Below are 19,171 nucleotides of genomic sequence, written 5' to 3' on the forward strand. Positions count from 1 at the left end.
ATTGGGCAATGATTACAAGATAAGATCAGTGGCCAATTCTTGGCCTAGTGGAAATCCCAACCGCTGTAGGTTTTCTACATACCTAATCATTTTGAGTACATATGGTCCTACAGGACTTCCTTCTTGCATTCTGCATTGAAATAGTACTTTAGAGATCTCAAATGTCTCCTGCCTTGCTTATCCTTGATATAGTTGTCTAAGATGTTCAACCATATCATAAGCATCCATGTTCTCATGTTGCTTCTGAAGCTCAGAGTTCATGGTGGTGAGCATGAGGCATGACACATCTAATGCATCATCTTGATATTTTTTTTGTAAGCATCCCTATCAACTTTAGTGACAGTAACGGGGGGTGTTTCAGGAATAGACTGCTCTAGGACGTACAGTTTCCATTCTTGCTTAAGAACTATTCTCAAGTTTTTGTACCAGTCCAGGAAGTTAGCTTCATTTAGCTTGTCCTTATCAAGGACAGATTGCAGAGAGAGAGTGTTCGACGTACTTGACGACATGGTAATCTACAATGGCATAATGCAGAACTTAGTATCATATATCGATCATTTAATTAGGTCTTTAATTAAATGATTCTCCCACAGAATTATAAAGCTCGATAAGAGCAAGTCATGGTTGTGGTTTTACCCACACTACTAGCTCCAAATCCAATCACAATAACATTCATGTGGGACAAGATACATATTATACCTCATCTTGAGTTAGCTTTGGGTAATTGCCCAAGACTCGTATAATTTAGGTAGGCCTTATATACCAATTGCATCAAATGCAACTCTTGTACAGCTAGATGAACAATACTATTTGTTCTTTTGCCCATCTTATGAAATTCATATTGCAGCTCATCTTGAGTTACCTTTGGCTAATCGCCCAAGACTCGTACAATTTGAATTCCATCTCATGGGATATGCCTCTAAGCTCTCAATCCAAGTGAGATAACTTAGTTAAGTCTCACCCAAAGTTTAATAGTCGGGCATCACAATTGTCTTGTCGCACTGTAGCAAAATAAATCGTGTCACTTTGCTTTGGCAAACCTGACTACAATTGATCGAGCTAGAAGTGAGTACTAAATTTTGGTAGGCATATATTAAAAAGACCTAACTATATTTAAACTAGATATGTATCGAATACAATCAAAGCACACATCACATATATGTATAAATTAAAGGGTGGCATGGTTATGGCCCCCATAAACTATGAACTTCTCAAGATAATGAGAAGAGCGATAAGTCAACCTAGGTCAAAGCAGCTTCTCCAAGCGCTTTCTCGATCGTCGTGTGTTGTTGTCCTTCCTTCCTTTTCACCCATCACCCAGTAGACTAACTCCTTTCTATTTTGTACATTACAAAATCTAAAGAAACTTGAGCTACATTCAAGTGTAGTCTAAAATTACAACAAGAGCAAAAGGATGAAGGCAAGACACGCAGACCATATTATGAATTACAACATCACACACAATCACATAGGGGTTCAAGGGTCATAACCATGCACCATATCATATATATTCACAATATCCTTATGACATAAATTTACTATGATTTCAACAATAAATTATGAGCCGCAACGTCACGGCAGTCCCGCTACTCGAGACCCTCATTTTATGAGTTTCTGTTTTAAATAAAATTTATTTTGCATACTCATTTTATGAGTTGCTACTATACCCGAGACCCCTCCTACCCTCAAGACCGACTATGTTTCGTTCTGAACAAAACTCCTTTGGCCAAGACCTTGTTGGTCACGTACCAACTATGTTTCGTTCTCAACAAAACACTTTTGGCCGAGACCTTGTTGGTCACATACCAACTATATTTCATTCTCAACAAAACACTAATTTCGGTCAAGACTCAGAATTTGGTCGAGACTGACAATCTGGTCGAGACTCACAATTTGGCCGAGACTCATAGTCTGGCCGAGACTCATAATTTTTTGAAAATCACAGTAAACCTATCATGCAATTTCTATATCACATATAAAATTTCTAAAACTTAGTATATCCCTTCGCAAGTGGCTCTGATACCACAGTTGGGATATAGCGTGCTAAACAAGTGAAAAGCACAGCGGAAAGTAACTAGATCCTTTATCCAGCAGATCCATGCGAAGAGAAGAAACTGTTGAACCCCGTGGTAGTTTTGATGTGATCAACCAAGTTAGTTAGGTCCTGCGTTGTGTCTGAACCCTGTGTCTGAGTGTGCAGGAACTTAGGAGCGCAGGAAGTCGAGCGGAAGACGCAGCTAGCGAGAAGGACGACACGGGAAGGGAGCCGACGGGCTCGGTGCGTTCGAAGGACGAGAGAGCTGCGGAAGAGTACTCTGGTGGAGCGAGAAGAACGTGCGCAGCGTTCGAGGGATGAGAAGCCGGACGGAAGCCTGCTCGAGGAGAAGGCCGGGAATTGGGTTCGGGTGAGCCCTATTCCGGTAGGCCGCAATCACCCAAGGAGCCGAACCGAAGCAAGTCAACAGGAGGTTGACTTGTCAATGGTTCGGTCGATCGAACCCCGTGATCGGTCGACCGAACCCCTCTTTATCAGAAACCAACCTCAGATGCCACGTCAGAGGTTGAACGTTGGTGGAGCTTATCGGTCGACCGAACATGCTGATCGGTCGACCGAACCCAAGTTTATCCAGAGACCAAGTCGAGCAGTTTGATCGGGCCAACTCAGCTGGAAGACCGTTGGCCGATCGATCGACCGAACATAAGGATCGGTCGACCGAACTAAAGCTCGATCCTCAGAGACTGCACCTGGACGGAAGACTGGGCAGGTACAGCAGGTTCGGTCGACCGAACCTGGGGATCGGTCGACCAATCCCTCTCGAGTCAAACCTGATCCCGAAGGTTCAGGTTATCTGATAAGCTCTAGAACCCCTATATAAAGGGGGTCTCGAGTAGCTATTGTGCACAACGAATATGAACAAAATTCAACTCTTGTACTCTCTAGTTAAGCAATAGTTCTGTGCTCTTCAAAGTGTAAAAGGCTTCTCCGCCTTCAGAGAAGGAGTTTCTTACTGAGCTTTTCATCGCCCTGGATTAACAACCCTCTTGGTTGTAACCAGGTTAAAATAGCTGAGTCTTTCTTTTATGTTCATACTTTAGTTCTGTTTAATCTTATAGCTATTGCATCTATTTGAGTTTAAATTGGTTGAGAAGGGTTTAGTTTTTACTTGCAGGCAATTCACCCTCCTCTTGTCGGTCCCCGCTGCACCAACAAGTGGTATCAGAGCCCAACAGCCTCAGAGGGACTAACCGCCATTTGAAGCACAAAGATCATAACAATGGCCGGCGTAAACATTCATCCCCCGAAGTTCGACGGAGATTTCGCTACATGGAAGCGAAAAATGGAGGTATTCTTTAAAACAGATTTTGATATTTTAATTACGATGAAATATGGTTTTGCAGCTCCTAAAGACAAAGAAGAAAACACATGGAGCAAGAAGGAGCAAGCTGATTTCGTCGCCAATGGAAAGCTGAATTCCACCTCCTCAGCGTTCTGCCACCTCAGGAGGTAAGTCGGATCGGAAGCTACGACTCAGCGAAAGATCTCTGGGAGAAATTCCTGGAGCTTCACGAAGGTACCTCTGAAGCGAAGCTGGCGCGGCACGACATCCTCCGGACACAACTAACAAACCTTCGGATGAACAACGACGAGAAGGTAGCGCAACTCCAAGCGAGAATCAAGGAGCTGATAACGCAACTAACGAACCTTGGAGAAGAAGTAACTAACCGGGATTCCATCCGATACACGCTCAATGCCTTCCCGAGGACTTCAGAATGAGCGTCCTTAGTAGATGCTTACTACATCTCTAAGGACTTTGAGGTAAGTAGTTTAGAAAACTTGTTTTCAACTTTCGAACTTCACGAGTCTCGACTTGCAGAAAAACCAATAGAGAAGTCGAACCTTAACATTGCCCTACGAGCTGAAAAGGACGATCTCGACTCAGAAGCATCAATCGACGAAAACGAAGCTGCGTTAATGGTAAGACGTTTTAATAAGTTTTTTAAATCTAACAAGTTTAGATCGCAGTCAAGTAAACGTCATCAAAAAGGAAGGACAGTCAGGTGCTACAATTGCAACGAAGAAGGACACATCAAGGATGATTGCCTAAAATTGAAGAGCAAACAGAAAGATAAGGAAAGAAGCAAGAAGTCAGCTCGACCCAAGCACAAAAATCTGAAGGTGACATGGGACGACTCTTCATCCTCCGAGTCAGAAGTCGAAGAATTCGCAGGATTAGCTCTACTAGCTAACCATAAGCCAGAAGAAGAGTTAAGCTCAGAGATGAGCATTGATGAAGAGGGAGGAACATCAGAAGAGGAAAGCTGTAGTGAAGGGGGAGCCTCACCAAATCAGATAAGTCAGGTACGCAATCTTACCCCTACTCAGTCCTTTCGTTTTATTAAAGCACTTTCTAAAGAGTTAGATAAATTTGAAAAGGAAAATGAAAATTTGAAATTAGAAAATGCAAAGTTAAAAAATGAAATTCAAGAACTGAAATCTGATGCATGTTTAAAAGTAAATATTTTTCCAAAATCAAAAATAAAGTTATATGGAAAATTAAACTGATATGTTAAACATCATTAGGGTCAAATTAGGAAAATACCAAGAAACTATGTACCACCTAAATTCCTGATTAATTCAGTAGAAATGAACCTCTATTGGGTTCCAAAATCTGTGCTAAACTAATCTCGTAAAATTAAAAGCTTTATAGAGAGAAAATTAAACATTTTCTTTATGAATGCTTTGTCTAAAGAAGTGGTTGTTGCTCCAATAACTAAGAAGGCCTAGTGCCACGCCACGACCTGGAAGCTGAAATATTGAAACAAAAATGTTTAATTAACTTTCTGAAAAGACATTAAAAGTAGAATTAAAATGGTTTGAAAGTCTACAAACATTTTTTTTGGTCTTACTAAGTTTTGGATTTTTGAAAATTTTTTAACTTAGAAAATATATTTTAACTTAGAAAAATTCTCATAACACTTGAATAATGCTTTAAAAATGTTTTTTCATTTTTACTTAGAAATTCCTTTTGAAAATTCTAAGAAATTATTTTGCTTTGAATTTTTTTTTCTATCTTAAGAACTTGCTTCCCCGTTTTTGCTGTGATCAAAGGGGGAGAGAAAAGTACAAGTTTAGGGGGAGTTAGAAAAATTAAATCTGTTGTCTCTCTAAACTATGTTGCAATTTTATTTATTGCAAATTTACGCTATATTTGTTAGTTTAGTAATTTTCTTAAAATTACATTTGTCTATTTTTGACCCTAACTTGAACTTGGGTTGATGCACATCAAAAAGGGGGAGATGGTTGAACCCCGTGGTAGTTTTGATGTGATCAACCAAGTTAGTTAGGTCCTGCGTTGTGTCTGAACCCTGTGTCTGAGTGTGTAGGAACTTAGGAGTGCAGGAAGTCGAGCGGAAGACGCAGCTAGCGAGAAGGACGGCACGGGAAGGGAGCCGACTGGCTCGGTGCGTCCGAAGGACGAGAGAGCTGTGGAAGAGTACTCCGATGGAGCGAGAAGAACGTGCACGGCGTTCGAGGGATGAGAAGCTGGACGAAAGCCTGCTCGAGGAGAAGGCCGGGAATTGGGTTCGGGTGAGCCCTATTCCGATAGGCCGCAATCACCCAAGGAGTCGGTCGACCGAACCAAAGCTCGATCCTCAGAGACTGCACCTGGACGGAAGACTGGGCAGCTACAGCAGGTTCGGTCGACCGAACCTGGGGATCGGTCGACCGATCCCTCTCGAGTGAAACCTGATCCCGAAGGTTCAGATTATCTGATAAGCTCTAGAACCCCTATATAAAGGGGGTCTCGAGTAGCTATTGTGCACAACGAATACGAACAAAATTCAACTCTTGTACTCTCTAGTTAAGCAATAGTTCTGTGCTCTTCAAAGTGTAAAAGGCTTCTCCGCCTTCGGAGAAGGAGTTTCTTACTGAGCTTTTCATCGCCCTGGATTAACAACCCTCTTGGTTGTAACCAGGTTAAAATAGATGAGTCTTTCTTTTCTGTTCATACTTTAGTTCTGTTTAATCTTATAGCTATTTCATCTATTTGAGTTTAAATTGGTCGAGGAGGGTTTAGTTTTTACTTGCAGGCAATTCACCCCCCTCTTGCCGGTCCCCGCTGCACCAACAAAAACATTGCTTAAAACAATCTATACTAAGTTGCATGATAGGATTATACCCTTGATGCGTGCACACGATCTCCTGATGGCTCGGATCTCAGCACGATCACACGTTCACGCCTCTACGGTATCCACATGAGCAAGCCTTACCTTCGTTTGTCTCACAAACTCACAAGATGGAGATGGAAATCACTTAAGGTTGTGCTAGCAACCACAATAGTGATTTCGTCCAAGAGAGGGAAAGAGGAAGAAGAAGAAGACTAAAAGTTTTTCACCTTCTCATCTAATGAAAAATATCATCCAAAATGATGTATATATCCATCTCATGAATACCAATGGGTTTTGCCCTTTCATCCTCCAATCCAATGACTCAAAATTAACCATTCAATCCAATGGTTCAATTTTGACCATTTAAATCCTTGGTGAACTTGAGTTCACCCAATGAGTCTAACTCATTGTTTCTCATGTAATTTCGAATTCAATGAATCACCATTTCATTTATTCGAATTGACTCAATTAGTCTAGTTTGAATTGGACTCAATCCAACAATCGGATCCATTTGAGTCTAACTCAATAAGTCCAATTCAGATTAGACTTAATCTAATGATTCATCATATGAACCCATCTCCAAATCAACTTGTTCTTTGTGTGTGACCCAATAGATTCTCGTAACATTGGCAATGTACCCAAATCAACATTTAGATACATAAGCAATGAGTGGCATCTAGCAAGGCATCATTACTACCCAAGTGACAAGAAAGTCGAGATCCGACCTAACCTGTCCGTGGCTATTATCTTGTATAACTTGGTCCCTCTATCTTTGATATCTAGATTGATCAATGAGGCATAGACCGTGTCATCCTCTTATCAACCTTTGTGTTTCTTGATCTCTAAGTAGACACACTCAATCAAATAAGCTCAATATATCATATTGACTCATTTGCGCATGGTCATGCTTTCTTATGTCTTACTAATCAAGGGACCCACAGATATCACTTCCGTCATACGGAAGGGATAGATCTCATCTACATCACTCACATCCCTCCGCATAATTCATTGTATATCCAGTGATCGACTTTATTGTCCACTTTGTTAAGATGACGTTTGCTGATACCAAAATATACAACTCCTTATGTAGGGAACCGTAGTGACTTCAAGTCTAAGGACTATTCATACCAATAGTCACATGAGAATGTTTATGACACTCATATAACAATCTATGAAACATTCTCATGGCGGATCATTCAGTATATATTCTCTAATATATATCGATGTGTCAACCTGATATCTTATATCCATGACTTGTGAGATTAAATCATCTGTTGACCTACATGCTAGTCTTAACGCATTAATATTGTTCTTGTATATTAATGCTTGACTAGGAATAGTTAAGAGTAGTGTTCTATGTATATCTATAATATCTCACTATCAATTCAACCAATTGATATGCTATAGACAAGAACCTACTACCCAAGGACATTATTATACTTATTCATTTGGCACTGAATTGAACTAAATATAATAACCAACTTCACCTTTTATTAGTAATGAAATATGATACAAAATGAGTCCTTTACAATCATCTCATAATTGGTACTAGGGCTAATATTAACATCATCCACATGTTGTAGAACTTAAATGCCTTGACTTGGTGTCTTGTATTTTCTAAAAGAGATACTATACATGAAGCATTATTTGATAAAATCCCAGGACCTCTGAATTTTGCAAAACTACTTCTATCTTTCTCTAACCATAACCTATTTACCATGGCATGATCAATTTGCATACTACGTGCCTATTGGTCCAAGTGAACTGACATCTAGTAGAGTATAGGTCTTCTACCGTATCATGAATTCAAATTCTTGGAAGTCAGCTATGGCATATGATGTAACATTCTTCTTCCTTGTTTATCTATTAGGGACAGTGGAAAATTGAACTCTCCTATGATAAGCTTAGGTAAATCAATAGTTTTCGCAATTCATTGAAGGCCTACTCACATAGACTTTTGGCTAATGATTGAGAGTTTCCCATACACAAATATGACTGCATATGTGGCCCCGGAACCCTTGCACTCGAGTATGGTATGAATAAACTGCTCTTCCCACTGCTTGATGTCTAGTGTGATTGTTTGAGAAACCCACAATAGTAACATTCTACTTCTGGGTGAATTACCTAGTTGTTTTTCTATGTCCCATTGCTGAAATCTGATGGTTTTCAAATTTTGATAGTGTTGCATTGTTAGCTTTGTTTCCATGATGCATAACACACAACATTTTTTTTAGGAGGAGGTTAGCCACCTCCTTCTGTTTGAGCCATTTATTTAGGCCTCTTATGTTTCAAGCCCCTATTTTCATGTTGGTTTAGGTGACAATTGTCATCTATTGCTAGGCTTATTAGTTATCCCTTACTTTCTTGTATCCATCTGAATCTGTCCATTTCCTGCTTGTGTTGTTGCATTTTCAGAATCTACTATGTTCACTGAGGTTGGAGCAATACCCTCATGATTTCCCACGATGCCTTTTCCCTTTCTCTTTGCTTTATTTGTTTCCTTGTTCCTGCCCTAATACCAAACAAGGGTTGGGAGACAGATGACAGTTGGTGTAAAGGTCCATGCCCCATGGTGATGCTGAGGTTCATTTTGCTTCTATGTTATTCCATTAGAAGGGAGATCTTTTTGTAACTCATTTATAATCTCTCTCTTCTTGATCTGATGATTTAGTGAGCATACTATATATGTTGGTTCTCATATTTTGTTGGTTATTCTGAGAATTTCGTGTCCTCTGATCAATCTGGGTATCAATTTGCTGTTGTTGCTGAAATTTTACTTTTTTCCATAGCTACCTTTTTTGTGAGTCCTGGATCTGGTTTGAATCTTCCAGGGACTTCCATCCTCAAGTGGCGGAGCAATATTTGACTCCCCTTTAAGATCAGCTATTGTACTCTTCTCTTCTGAGGTATGTCTATCTACCATGTTAGCACATATCTCTTGAGCTTTCTACACTAAAGTCTTACCAATTGCTATTGTACTTGTCATTTCTTGCACTTTTATTTGTTCTCCCCTGATGGTTGATGCCCCAAGGAGTTGATCTTGCATACATGTCTTGCTAGCATGTGAGTGTGCTACTACTGATGCGGAATCTGAGTTTACTACAGCTGGTAACACATTATCTTCAGGCTATAGTAGTGTCTGCTGTGTTAATTTTATTTGCTTTGAACTTGAAGTTAATGGTTGTGATTGTGTCTGCATCTATTTGATTTGGCTTGCCACATTACTTGGGGGGTCCAGGGTCAACAACTCAGCTTCTAACTGATACAGATTTTGTAACTGTGCAGGAGTTTCACTGTGAAACTATAGCGTGCCAGTGTTTTCAATGTAAGTTAGTGTTGTTACTCTTCTACTACTGTTATCATAGGTTGTATTATATTTGCACTTGTGTTGCACAAAATATATATAGAGAGAGAGATGGGGGGAGAGTAAAATGGTTAAAATTTAATCGAATAGAATTTATGGATAAAAATAGATAAAATAATTAATAATAAAGAAATAAATAAACATAAAAGACTATATGTGAATTTTAGGAATTCACTGAGATTTTTTTTTGAATTTTTTTAAAATTTAAATTAAATTTATTATGGGGATAAATTAGTTGGATTTTTAGTTGAATTTTGAGAAAACATGTTTAGTATACCCATTTAAAGTGAGATTTAATTGAAATATAAACATAGCTATTGTTATTGAAACCTAAGTTTGTTAATTAAAAATCGAAGCCCTATGTTTCTCTTCCTCGTGCTCGCAATGTGGTGTTGCCATGCTCCCGACCGACGATGCTACTGCTCGCAGACGGACGTCACCTCTCCACTCCCCCTTCTTTGTCTCTCCTCGCGATGAGAGACCTGAATATCAGCCAGTTGCCTTGCCTGTGCTGTCCATTGCGAGCGTCTAGCCCTACCAACGTCACCGCGTTGACTGCGGCAATCCGTCCCACTGCACCTCACCTTTCTTGCGTGCACGACATCATAAGTCCGGACCACCATCGACCCTCACCTTCTATCTGTAGTAATTAATAGGTAGAGGAAAGAAATAATATAAAGTTTTTTGATAATCTTATTACTAAAGTCAATAGGCTTATTTATACAAATTATCCAAAATAATAATGGAAAGATTAAATAAGGCATACAATAATAATAATAATTATAAACATAGTAATTTAATAAACTTGGAAATATTATTTTTCCTATTTGATTGATGTCGATCTTGATTGTGTGCCAAATATAATAAATCCCAATTGATTGAAATCAATTAAAGATTATTTCCATTGTCATTACCCGCCGACAAACTCAACGGGAGTGCCTGAACGTTGAGTTTGAGTGCTAACTTGGTGAAACGTTGCCTAGATAATGACTTAGTAAATATATCAGCAATTTGATCTTCCGTAGAGATATAAGAAATCGAAAGTTGTCGAGTCGCCACACGCTCACGAACAAAATGAAAATCAATCTCTACATGCTTGGTACGAGCATGAAAAATAGGATTTGCCACAAGATAAGTTGCTCCAATATTATCACACCATAATTTAGGCATAGCAGTTGGGAAAAAGTATAATTCTGAAAGAAGATATTGTAGCCAAATAATTTCTAACGTTGCGTTAGTGATAGCTTTATATTCAGCTTCAGTACTCGAGCGAGAGACTGTAGGTTGCTTTTTTGAAAGCCAGGAAACAAGATTTCACCCAAGAAATATAGTATATCCACTAGTAGAATGCCTATCTTCAGGAGATCTAGGCCAATCTGCATCACTGTAGACAATCAACTCTCATGAAGACTGACGATATAAAAAAAGACCATATAGAATAGTGCCTTTGAGATATTGAAGAATTTTCTTAACACCTTCCCAATGATGTTTAGTAGGAGCATGTATAAATTGACATGCACGATTCACAGTGAAAGTAATATCGGGTCATGTAATTGTGACATATTGTAGGGCACCAACAATACTACGGTACATCTGGGGTCAGACATCGAAGAGGAGGATGAAGGTGTAGTGAAACTACCCTCAATGATTGGTGTGGAGATAGGACATGCACCATCCATTTTAGCTCGTTGTAGGAGCCCAATAATGTATTTGCTCTAAGAGAGAAGACAACCTTCAGAATGTAAGAGAAACTCTATGCCAAGGAAAAAATCAGCATTGCCAAGATCCCAAATAGGAAACTCTTGACGGAGAAGATGTAGTAAAGTAGTAATGTTGTTTTGATCACTATCAGTTATTAATATATCATCAACATAAATCAGAACAAATATTGAAAAGTCCTCATTACATTTGTAGAATAGGGAAGAGTCTATTTTTGAGCCAAAAAATTCCTGAGTATGAAGCCAGGTAGATAGACGATGAAACCATGCACGAGGTGCTTGTCGAAGACCATATATAGACTCTTGAAGTTGACACACATGTGTTAAAAGTTGCGGGTGGATGAATCCAGGAGGTTGCTCCATATAAACAATTTCTTTAAGGTGTCCATGAAGGAAAGCATTGGAAACATCTAATTGTCGTATTGGCCAACTGGAGCTACATCTATAGATAGTAGCAATCTGATAGTTGTAATTTTGACAACTGGACTAAAAGTATCATTAAAGTCAAGACCTAGCTGTTGATTAAAGCCTTTAGCAACAAGGTGAGCTTTGTAACGTTCAATAGAACCATCTGCACGATACTTAATTCGGTAAACCCATTTAGAGCCCACAATATTCATAGAGGGGGTACGAGGGACTAAGCTCCAGGTTGCATTATGAAGAAGAGCATCAAATTTTGTAGCCATCGCAACACGTCAATTTAGATCTTTGACTGCCTGTGTAAAACTAGAAGGTTCAACAAAATTTGAAGAAGCAACAAGAGCACGTGGAAGAGGATAACGAGTGGAAACTAGTTGACATCGTTCATAAATATCGCTCAGAGGAAGAATCCGCTGAGGAATATCATCATCAGAGCTACTCGGAGATGAGTGGTCAGACGGATGAGAATTAGAACTGGACAATGGATTACCACTAGCCGTCGAGTCTACAGGAACTTGTAGAGATGGAGCAAGACCCAAGATACTGTTGGATCAAGACGCGCTAGAGGGGGGGGGTGAATAGCGCTCGTGGCTATTTCGTTCGATTATCGGAATCGTAAAACGTTCATAGAGTAATTAAAGCAGCGGAATAAAGGAAACAAATACAAGAACACGGTTGTTTACTTCGTTCGGAGCCTAGGTTGACTCCTACTCGAAGGTCCGCGATCCTTGATCGCTTTTCGTGGGCAACAACTATAAGCTCGTATGAATATTACAAACTAATTACAAATGTAACTGCAATTAAAATTATACCGACAACAGTAGTAGAAAAGAAATCTGAGCTCCGGGTCGTCAGAATGTTGCAATAGCACTTCGGAAGCAGTACTTGAGCAGAACACAACAGAATGGAAGCTTGGAAGTTCTTGTTCTTCAATGCTGCTCGAAGTCCCCTTATAAAGGGCATCCAAGGCGCCTTGAAAGCCTCAAAAGGCGCCTCCATAGCTCCGAGTCCACCGTGCAGATGAGCGCTGACCATTCTGCGCCTTATCACCTTGAAGGCGCCTTCATGGGTCTTCAAGGCGCCTTCCAAGGCGCCTCCGTAGCCAACCGAGGCGCCTTCAGCCCTGCTTCGCGGCCAGGTCAGCTTTTGCACCCGAGGCGCCTCCAAGCTCCATGGAGGTGCCTCGGACACTGTTCATCCGAGGTTAATCTTTGCACTTTGGTCCCTGCAAGATACATTAATCCCAAATATACCCTGCAGCACAAAGTTAGCACATAAAGCATAATAGAAGTGATAATGATAGTCTCTGGACTATCCGAGCCTGACTTCGGGTTTTCAACCGGAAACCCTAGGTCGACCCGACGCCTACTGTTCCCTCTACGGGGAACGCGTCCTCACCTACTCCACTCAGGAGATTTACCTGTTGCCAGTGCGATCCTCCAGATCGACTGGACTTTTGCTCAGCACTCGATGCTTCCGGACTTTCTGCTGGACATCCGCTTCCCGGTTAGTCCAGTCTTTCACCTGGTTCGCGACACCAGGACTTTCCACCTAGGGTTACCACCCCCTAGGACTTTTGCCTGAAGACATCGACCTACCAAGACTTTCCGCATAGGGTTACCACCCCTTATGACCTAGGGTTACCGCCCCCTAGGGTTTTCCCCTTGCCTAACCGCAGCTAGGACTTTTCTCCACCTAGGGTTACCGCCCCCTAGGACCTAGGGTTACCACCCCCTAGGGTTTTCGCCTGCCTAACCATAGTTAGGACTTTCCTGAAACACTCATTCAACATGTTAGATAACAACAAGACTTAACTTTGAACCCTTTGCCATTATCAAAACTTGGGTTCGATCGTCGGATGCTTCCCGCACCAACAGATACCATCCCCCCTTATACTTTCAATATGTCTTGATGAATCAATATATGGGACTTCTAGTATATTTCTTGGTGATATTAGATAGTTGTCTTGATTATCTGAAGGAGAATCTGAGGTAGCAACTACAAATGGAAATAGAGATTCATCAAAAGTAACATGTCGAGAAATATATATCCGATCAATCGAAATATGGAGGCAACGGTACCCATGATGCAAATTACTATAACCAAAGAAAACACATTGTAAAGAATGAGGGTTTAACTTGTGCTTAGAGTAAGATTGTAGCCAAGGATAATATGCGCAACCAAAGATATGAAAGAAGGAGTAATCTGAAAGATAATTATAAAATCTTTCCAAGGGACACTTATTTTAAAGTAGTGGAGTAGGTAAATAATTGATAAGGTAGACTGCGATTTGGACGACATCATCCCAAAATTTAAGTCGAACCGAGGCATGATTAAAAAGAGCTAAGGCAGTTTCAACCACATGACAATGTTTTCCCTCGGCGGATCCATTTTGTTCAGAAGTGTGGGGACAAGAGACTCATGGATGATGCCAGAGGAAGTAAGATGACGATGAAGTGCTTGATACTCTCCACCCCAACCAAAATGAAGGGAGAGGATTTTACGATCAAAATAGCGCTCAACTTATTTTTGAAAGCGACAAAAAAATATCAATGAGATCAGACTTTCTTTTCGTAAGAAAAATCTAAGTAAACTTGCTAAAATTTCAATAAAAATAATATAATAAAGAAAACCTTGATTAGATAGAATAGGAGTAGGACCCCACACATCAGAGTGAATAATTTCTAAAGGAAAACTAGAAGTGCGAGAAGAAGACACAAAAGGTAATTTATGAGATTTTGCTTTCATGCAAGCTTCACATAAATGAGAAGAGGAGACTAAAGAAATTGGTAAACCATACTAGTTAATGATATTCTGAATAACACGTAGAGACGGATGACCAAGATGTGCATGCCAAGAGAATTTATTAGTGCGTTCTCCAACAAACGTATTAATATAGGTGGGCTGAAGATGATAAAGACCGTCTTTAATATTTCCTCGAAGTAGAATATTTCTTGTTGTGGGATCCTTCACAAGACAATGATGAGGATGAAATTCAAAGAACACATTATTATCAAGAGCAAACTAACGGATGGAAAGAAAATTTTTAGTAATAGAAGGAATATGAAGAGTGTTGCGCATGCAAAAAGTACGATCACATGAGTGAAAAGATGTGTTTCCAATGTGAGTAATTTGTAAACCTGAGCCATTTCCTATTTGCACCATATTGGGTCCATCATAAGGCGAATCTTCTATGAGAATATTATATTTCGGTGCAACATGATGAGTTGCTCCAGAATCCAGATGTCATCCTGGGTTCTCAAGAGTCGATGAAACTAGATTAGGAGAGATAGAATGTGAGAATGCTCCAGAATGAGATGCTGGGTTATAGAATGCCAAGAAGGTGGTGGTCGATTTGAAGATGCATGTACTCCTTATAAAATAGTTGGTTGCCCCAATGTTGCAGGACCACCAGTAAAATTGGAGTCAAATCTTTTAGGACATTAAATACTAATATGTCCAACTCTGAGACAAATTTGACGTCTTCTCCAACTATAAGACCAATCAAATCTTCTAGAGCAATGAATACCAGTATAACCAACGATGTGATAAATTTGATATTGGTCTAAACCTTGATATCATTGAGTATCTGACATTGAAAAATAAATAGCTCATCCCTTGATAATAATAGACCTTGCTGGAAGAATTTTTTAATGGCTGGAAATCAGAAACTTGGTGGATGGTGATAGCCACTTGTTGTAGGCGTCAGTTCTTTGGCCGGCGATAGCACATCCCCTTGGCCTGCGATGGAAGTAACTTCTGTTGGCTAGAGGAAGAGGTTCCTGCTGAAAGAACCTGTCGTTGTTGATATTGTGAAGTAACTGTTGTTGGCTGGAGGAAGAGGTTCCTACTAAAAGAACCTGCCGTTGTTGATATTGGCTTTTTGTAAGAAAAAAAAGTGGATGCACGTAGAAGAGATAAAAGGGAAAAGAGAAGAAAGAAGAACAAGGAAGAAGTCTGCTGGAATCTGGGGCAACAGAGAAAGGAGGGTAGTTGATCAAATCGCTGGAAAATGAAAAGAAGATGGAGAAGAAAAGTGAGAGATTCACACTTTTTTTTTCTTCGTGAGCGGCGAAGGAAGAAAAGGAGGAGTGGAGAACAGAAAAACGAAAAACCTTTTTACTTTTGTAGAGAATGGAGAAAGGGGCGTGCGAAGATTCAAGGGAAGAAAGAGAAAATAATTAAATATGAGAAAAGAGAAAGAGAAAGAGAACAAAAGAAAGAATTCACGAAAATAGAAAAAAAGACGATGGATTATTAGCTCTGATGCCATGTAGAAATTAATAGGTAGAGGAAAGAAATAATATAAAGCCTTTTGATAATCTTATTACTAAAACCAATAGACTTATTTATAAAAATTATCCAAAATAATAATGAAAAGATTAAATAAGACATACAATCAAAATAATTATAAATATAGTAATATAATAGACTTGAAAATATTATTTTTCCTATTTGATTCATGTCGATCTTGATTGTGCGCCAAATATAATAAATCTCAATTAATTAAAATCAATTAGAGATTATTTCCATTATTGTCATTACTATCACCGATCATGTGCCACGGTCGGTCGCCTACTACCGTGAGTCATTGGCAGGGAAGAAGATTCACTACCGGTGAATTAAGGTAAAGTTTAATTAATGCAATTATACATTAGACTAATTACAAAATTGGTTGATTAATTAGAATAATAACTGATTGATTAATTGAGTTAATTTATTGAAAAATAGTAGCTAATCTTTTTGGGTTTAGATGATTAATTAAGACATTAATTAATCAAACTAGAAACTTATGGGATCAAGCAAGAGTTAATTACCTTGATAGCTACTTGATAGTTTGATTAACTAATTAGTTGATAAGAGATTAATTAACATATGAATTAATGGATAAGTTGATGAACCAATTAGACTTTATGACTAGGATTTCTCTAGTAATTAGAATTGCCTTTGTATCATGTACTTATAGGATTCAAGTTCGATGCAGACCGGTTGAACTTAAAGAGAGGGCATTCTATAATATAGGTGGGTAATTCCTGCTTTAACCTCTGTATTTCTCTTGATTTTAGTGCATGATTCTATTATCTATATTTTATATGTAATAGTTACTTATGTTACCTTGACTCTACTCTATATATTCCTTGAGTTAACCTTTACTGCTTGTATTCATTGTAGTCTATTTTGATATCCATGCAGTACTCTCGTTGTTATCCATGCTATTTATGGTCATTTGTGGTTATACTTTTATTCTAGTGATACTATACCATAACATAGTTGTAGAATATTGAACTACATTACTATCTTGATATTTATTCATGCCTGTGTATGTATTAGTAAGATTATGTTGTAGTATAAGATATCGAGTATCCTACTAGACCTTTATTTGTTATGTTAGGTCATGCCTAGACATTAGTAAGATTATATCGTAGTGTAGAATATCGAGAATTCTACTAAACCTTTGGTTATTATTTAGGCTCATGCCTATACGCTAGTGAGGTCAGACCGTAGGGTAACTTAAAGAGCATTATTCTTGGATGGATTTTTATTGCGTATTTTTTTTATTATGGCTTGGTATATGTATATACCCTATCTACCTACGAGACCATCTGTGGTAGAGTGTTCTTCCATATACAGTAGCCATTTGTACATCTTGTCTACCCACAGGATCATCTGTAGTAAAGCATTCTCCCACAGATAGTGATTATTTATATATCCTGACTACCCATGGGACCATCGATGGTAGAGCGTTCTCCCATAGTCAATGGCTAAGGAGCTAGATGACTACCTTATCCTGTCTACCCTTGGGACCATTCATGGTAGAACATTCTCCCAAGGACAATGACTATTTATATACCCTGATGGCCCATGAGACCCATTCGTGGTAGCATGTTATTATGCGTAGTCAGGACTTGTTAGGTGCTTGCTATATGCTAGTTGCGTATTTGTTTGTGCAGGATTTGGATGTACTGTATATACTCCTGATTTATTGGTTACACCTGTTTGAGCAAATTAGTGGAAGATTATATAGTTGTCTATGCTTTTGTTAGCGGTTGCTTATATGGATTCACTTACTTTTGTAGTAAGTATTTTACCTGAGATTGCATCCTTTGATCTCCTTATAAATAGTATCATGCACTATTTTCTTATATCCACTGAGTTGTTGTACTCACTACCCCTTATTTTTCTTTTGGCTTTTGGGTTAGCAAATAGAGGATGTGTTGTGTCACTTGAATGTCCTGGCTATCGGTCCCACTTAAGTTTTGATTCCCTTTAGAGTTGTTGGGTTATTTTCCACTGCTTGGCATTTACATTTTTCTTTTTGTATCGGCTTGAGTTTTGTTAGAATAATATGACTTTTATTTTGTAGTATGATCTCATATACATGCATACATACACACATCAGTTGTTATGAGTTTGGTCATTTTATATTGCATCGATGGTTGTGTTGGCTTTTATTAGTTTGATATTAGTTATTTCCTATATTATTACTAGGGGGTACAATCCAATTTAGAGGACAAGTATACCTTTGGGGTATGATAATTTTATTGGTATCAGAGCATGATTCGAGTTTAAATGCTAGATTTTATGTTTTTGAGATTTCCATCTCGATTCGATTTATGATTTTTCAAGTTTGGGACACAAGGTAAGACGAAGGACATCTCTGAGCTATAATAAAGTAAGGTATACTTCTGATGATTATCTTACCTTTTGTATTCACTACTTGGTGTAGTATTATTAGACATGTTGAATATCGTAGGAATTAAAATATGGTTGATTAGACTCTCTCTAATTTTATTGGATGGTGTAGCTGTTTCTATACTTGTCTATTAGCTACACATATATTTATTTCTAGCATGATGACACTTAGTGAGTAGGCCTTATTTGTGGTCATGGTCAGGGTCGACCATGGACGCGACTAGTTGGCACTTAGGTCCCAAACCTGATGTAGAGGATGTAAATTTTTCTATGATACCAACTGAAACCGGGTTGGAAAGTAGGGGGCGGGCTTGTCAACAGCCTATTGGAGATCGAGGAGCACAGACTAACAATACCACCCTTGCATTACAAATTGATCATGGACAAGGCACGTAGACCCATACTATCCCAGTCGATAGAGGATTGATGTATCCTATTCATGGGGGTGCTACGAGAATGAGACTCTCCGATTTAGTAATTAAGTTTATTACGGGGTTAATATATTTAGGAAAAAAAATTCTCATCCTCTTTTCTTACTATCCATGTAAAGAAGACATAACCTTACCTAGACTACTATCTCAACTTACTAATATTTATCTCTGATGTGAGTACAATCCTAATTGGTTGATGTGCATATATATATATATATATATATATATATATATATATATATATATATATATATATATATATATATATATACACTTTTATACATATTTTAACGTATATTAACTTTCTTTCTTTGCAAATGTTCTATGCATTTTCACCCCTCTTTGTCATATTTTAAACATAATTACTCTCTTTG

At 38.7% G+C, this 19,171-nt stretch overlaps 1 long non-coding RNA gene across 1 annotated transcript; it reads left to right on the top strand.

Moving 5' to 3' along the window:
• Positions 1-8,567: 8,567 nt before the first annotated feature.
• LOC121975147 lies at positions 8,568-16,745 on the top strand. The gene is made up of 5 exons (XR_006110280.1): positions 8,568-8,754; positions 9,003-9,077; positions 9,203-9,279; positions 9,457-9,496; positions 16,640-16,745. It is a non-coding gene; the product is annotated as an uncharacterized LOC121975147 (long non-coding RNA).
• The last annotated feature ends 2,426 nt before the right edge of the window (positions 16,746-19,171 follow it).

The sequence above is a fragment of the Zingiber officinale genome, chromosome 1B, assembly GCF_018446385.1.
Source record: "Zingiber officinale cultivar Zhangliang chromosome 1B, Zo_v1.1, whole genome shotgun sequence".
Taxonomy (NCBI): Eukaryota; Viridiplantae; Streptophyta; class Magnoliopsida; order Zingiberales; family Zingiberaceae; genus Zingiber; species Zingiber officinale.